The sequence below is a fragment of the Talpa occidentalis genome, unplaced genomic scaffold, assembly GCF_014898055.3.
Source record: "Talpa occidentalis isolate TD23 unplaced genomic scaffold, MPIMG_talOcc4v2.1 talOcc4.16, whole genome shotgun sequence".
Classification (NCBI taxonomy): Eukaryota; Metazoa; Chordata; class Mammalia; order Eulipotyphla; family Talpidae; genus Talpa; species Talpa occidentalis.
In genome coordinates this window covers 56,446,914-56,451,227 of record NW_023601653.1, presented here as the reverse complement: position 1 = coordinate 56,451,227, position 4,314 = coordinate 56,446,914, and the positions used below count along the sequence as shown (strand labels likewise).

Here is a 4,314-nt window from a genome sequence, read left to right as displayed (position 1 = left end):
TCACCAGAGCCAGAGCAGGGAGCAGAACAGGCAGACGGTCGAAGTACACTGCTGAGGGGAGCAGTGGGCGGCAGGAGAGGTCTGCGCGCCATGCCGGACCCTCCTCCGGTGGCCGGGGAGCAGCCGGGGATCGAACCGTGCCGCGGAGGCTTCAGGCGCTTCGCAACCCAGTGCTCAACTGCTGCGCCACCGGGGAGGCCCTAGACAGAATATATTTTGATGTCGTACTAGTTTCAGAAGGATTTGTCTACTCAATAATGGTTACCTAGGAATTTAGTCATTGTTCAGGATGGCCTGGGAGCTTGAAATATAGAATCCCAGGCTCCCCTCAGACTTAGCAAAATAAGCATTTTAACAAGATGTTCAGGTGTTTGGCCTGACCCTTAAGTCTGAGAGGCATTGCTTTAGACTGCAGTATATTATAAGCACTTGAGGGCCGCCAAGGAAAACTACTGGTAAGCATTTGTTTATTCATTCACTCCATTTATTCATTCATCCATCCACAAAACAAATACCTTTGAAGTTTACAATTTTTATTAGGCCTTGGTAATGTTGATAATAATAACAATAGTAGAAGAAGAAGAAATAAGGAGACACTTAACAGACTGTCTTATTTCTAATTCTCACAACAACCTCAAAAGGAAAGAGGTATAACCATGGACCCTTGAACAACCCCTGCTTAGGGCTAACCCCACACACAGTTGAAAATCCATGTGTAACTTTCGACTTCCCAAACACTCAACTTATAAACTGCCTGTTTTTGACCCAACAAATCCTTACTGAAAACATTTATTTTCTTACCTGTGAATGGACCATAAACCATGTGTGCAAAGGTTTTGACAATTTTTTTTAAGAATTATTCCCTTTTTGTATGATTTTTTAAATTTTTATTTATTTTGCATAGAAGACGTTGGGGGTGGTGGTGGTGAGAGGATTCACCAAAGACAAAGTGGGGAGCAGAACAGGCAGATCCACTGAAATACACTGCTGAGGGAAGCAGCGGGCACGACAGGAGAGGGCTGCCTTGCCATGTGGGTTAGCTCCCTGGCTGGGAATTGAACTCATGCAATTGAAGGCCCACGGCAATGCTAGCCCTGAGACTTAATCCCTAGGCACAAAAGTGTATATTTGGATAGTGTACATTTTATGGTAGTAAATCATAAAATACTGTTATCTCCATATAGTTTATGCATTCATGCCACACCTAACTTCATCTTCATTTTCCCCCTATTTTAAGGCCATCTAGTTATTCTGAGAGTTTTTCAAATTGTCCCAAATGTCAAAAAAATTTCCAAAGCAATTTTTTGGGAAAAAAAAAAAGGTTCATGTATAAGTGGACCTTACTGTTCAGATGTGCATTGTTCAAGGCCAACTGTAGTTCCATTTTACAGACAGACCTTGGGAAGTTAGGTAACGCCTGCCCACAGTTTCAGCCAGATCCCATCTGACAAGTTCCCGAGCTTTCTATCAATACTATTCCTTCCTAAAAGTGAAGGATGTATGGTGATCCGATCCTTTGAAATTTTAGATACTTTCACAGCTCATTTTGGGCATATATATTTTTTTAAAAAGTGGAGCTTGATCTTGTTACTTATAAACAGTACTTTCCTTCACAGGGAAAATGGATGTAGAGAGGATTCCTAAATAAAAGTATTACTTCTCTGCCCATATCAAATGGAACAAACGGAACAGTATGCCAGTTTATCTCACAATCTCTGTGGAGGAGTAAGATCAATTGTTGAAATGCAGTCTGAAAGATCCACGAGAATGGCATTTTATCATTGCATCAAATCTTGTGTTTGACCTCAGAGGCCCCGGTAGTGAGTTCAAGTGAAAAGCCAGATTGGGAGGGCTGCTCGCGCTGCCCCGACCTGGCAGTGTCTCTGGATCTCAGCAAGTGTCACTAAGGAGGTGAGCAGAAGAACACGTCTCGCAGGCTGGTCTGTGAAGTGGGGCAAGATACCAATTTTACTACCCATCACAAATCACTTGCTTCTGTCAACACAATGCTGCCTGCGGTCCTGCTCTGTGTCTCCACCTTCTTGTTTGCCGGGAAAGAGATTCCAGCTGGGGCCATTGACGCAATGCAGTGCCTTTGATTTCTACTCCAGGGTCTTAGGGCAGGCGTGTTTGCTGCGCAGTAAACAGAGTTTTTCGGGTCATCGTCATCTTTTCCAGTACTGCAAGACAGACTGATTTCAGCACCAACAAGCAAAGATTGTTTCCTTGTTATTATCCTCCCACCCCCCACCTCTCAAAGTTCCATGAAGTTGACCAATTCAGGCCAAGCCATGAGGATGTTTTAGGTCAGGATAATTCACGCTTTCTTAATGCCAGGGAACTCGGGGAGCTTTGTGTAGGGTGCTTTGGAAGAGCCTGCTTTCTGTTTGTGCCTTTTCAAGAAATGGTGCACCCGCTCTTAATCCAACACGAAAGGGAAGGTTCTCTGTGCCAGCAATCCCACATGAGAGATGGAATCCTATTCAATAAACCTGGGGGCAGCCTTTTTTCTGAAAGCTTGAAGAAAGAACAAAATCACCTAAAATCACATTCCTGGCCATCTCCCTCAAACTCATGGCTCTCATTAGTCTAGATACACACACGCAAAGATGCTTCTCTGGCTCATCTGGGATGGCTTCCAGGTGGTGGTGATGAGTGTTAGATGTATGGCAAGTTCTACAGCTGACTAGGCAGACAGCAGTTTCGAAAAAATGAGGTGTAAGTATTTCTGGGTGGGAGTAACCAACCAGGCTTGCTCCAAGTCATGTTCCAGTTCAGAACAGCAAGGGCAGCCACTCAACAGTGAAGGAAACAAGACCCTTGGAGGGTTTTTTATTTTTTGTTCCCCGGTTACTGAGGATTGCACTTTTTTCCCTTCTCACATTGAACCCAGTGCCTTTTTCTTGAGGAGGGACCCATGTATAAATAGGGTTTTGCTCAGGGTATCTTGCAGCTGCTGCGGGAAGCTCGGGGACTTCCAGCCTGACCCCCGAGTCCCAGCGAAACACTCCCCTCCTTCCCACTTGCAAGTTTTCCCATCCTGTTAACATTCCTCTTTAAAATGGAAACACACTGTTTCCATCTCAGCACCGCTCACTTGACCTTCTATATCACTGATGATTTGTAGAAAGAAAGAAGGAGTCACTGCCTTCTGAATTCTTTCCCAGTTTCAGCTTCTTCTGCCTTCGTTAGTGGGCCCCTTCGACCTCTACCCCTGGCGAGAATTCAACAGAGACAAGCACTCGGCCAAGAAATTAAGCTGGATCAAACTTCTGAATAGTGTCCAAAACACAATATCGGTGCTTCTTCCATCCCAAGGAACGACCAGAATAACCCCCGAAGTTTACTTCCCTCAGCAGCACAAGCATGACAGGGAACATGGGGGTGTTAGCACATTAAAAAAATTTTTTTTAATGAATAATATCCTCCGGTTAAAAAAAAAAATTTTGTTCACATTGCAAGTTGCAACCATCACAAACCCCCTTCTTCACGTCTTTCCTCCTTACTCTACAGAACACGATTTTCTTTGAAGTCTGTTTTAGCTTTCATAAAAGACACACTTCAGCCCTCTACCCAAATTCATGACAGTTATCTTTAGATTTACGACAAATCTTAGACTTGTCTAGGGCAAAAAATGTATATTTATTTAAACGTGAAAGCAATCTCCTGAGAGCCTTGTGTGGGAACCACATTATTTCAGTATTCCTGTGCTGGAAAGGCTGTCTTTTCAAGTCATTCTTGGCTACCGGCCCTGGAGAATGAAGCCTCGTCCCAGCGGGGCAGCAGGAGAAAAATACTAGAATAGAAATCAAGAGAAGTAAAAATCCTAGTGGACAGGGTTTACATGCACTGCCTCTGTTCAAAAGCACCATTTTAGTGATCAGCTAGAAAGTCCCGGCTCAACATCTACTGCCAAATGTCTCGTCATCTTGAGCAAGTCATTTTCTCTGGTCTCTAACCCGGTGAGCTGATGGCTAAAATTGTGCATTTGAACTGAGGCAATCAATGCATGTAAACTCTGTTTTGTTCTACTTTTTTTTTAATTTTTTTTTAATAGAGGCATGTTTATTTATTTGTTTGTTTGTTTGTTTGTTTTGTTTATACATGCACTGGGTACAGTCAGAAGCACAGGAGGGTGAGAGAATTCACCAGAGCCAGGGCGGGGAGCAGAGCAGGCAGAAGGACCGAAGTACACTGCTGAGGGGAGCAGCAGGCGGCAGGAGAGGTCTGCGCGCCGTGTGGGACCCTCCTCCGGTGGCCGGGGAGCAGCCGGGGATCGAACCGGCGCCGCAGAGGCCGCGGGTAGCTTCACAA

General features: G+C 44.6%; 1 long non-coding RNA gene across 1 annotated transcript; it reads left to right on the top strand.

Moving 5' to 3' along the window:
- Nucleotides 1–295: 295 nt before the first annotated feature.
- On the top strand, nt 296–3,385 carry LOC119248318 (uncharacterized). The gene is made up of 3 exons (XR_005125904.2): nt 296–455; nt 1,617–2,718; nt 3,168–3,385. It is a non-coding gene; the product is annotated as an uncharacterized LOC119248318 (long non-coding RNA).
- The last annotated feature ends 929 nt before the right edge of the window (nt 3,386–4,314 follow it).